Genomic DNA, 712 nt, shown 5'->3' with positions numbered 1-712 from the left:
AAACAGGAAGTGATGTAACCGGAAGGGGGAGAAGCAAAGGAAAACTAGCAAGAAAGCTGCAGCTAAACATGTGTTCACCATCTCATGCAATCCTGTCGTTCTAGACCTTATAAAGGCATTCCCTGTGAGTATGATGTTCACTAGAAATATATCTTTGTGATTTTTGTAGTTTGATTTGTTTAAGTTTGTAGGAAATAAGATATTAGACAGCATGTTGCAGATTCGGTTAAACAGGTGATCTATGTAATAAATCAGACTATGTTCAGACATGTTTGTATTTGAAGTGCTGAATACATCATGTATTTATGATTTTGTGTATCTGTATTTCAGTTTCACACCGTTCATGTGATAAAGACTCAAATTCGACTGGGTGTCCTGGAGTTATTATGTGGAGGTGTTTAACTTGCTGGATAGCTGAAATGAGGTTTGAAGCGAGGCCAGTACATTAGCTATATTTTAAAATTTGTTAAAATTTTCCTTGTATAGCAAAATTTGTATTTATATTAGTAAAAAAATAATATTGAACTGTGTTCACTGAAAACAATGTACAGTAGTTTTCCAGCTGCCACCAGTCAATTTCTGAATTCATTGAACTTGTTCTTTGTGTACAAAATATTTTGTTCCTATATAATGAATCATCAAACCCTGAGAAATCGCAACTTTGTGTAACTTTGCCCAAAACACCGCAACTTTCCTGCAACTTTAACCAAAA

Source organism: Kryptolebias marmoratus, linkage group LG24 (genome assembly GCF_001649575.2).
Source record: "Kryptolebias marmoratus isolate JLee-2015 linkage group LG24, ASM164957v2, whole genome shotgun sequence".
Lineage (NCBI taxonomy): Eukaryota > Metazoa > Chordata > Actinopteri > Cyprinodontiformes > Rivulidae > Kryptolebias > Kryptolebias marmoratus.
This window is presented reverse-complemented; position numbering follows the sequence as displayed.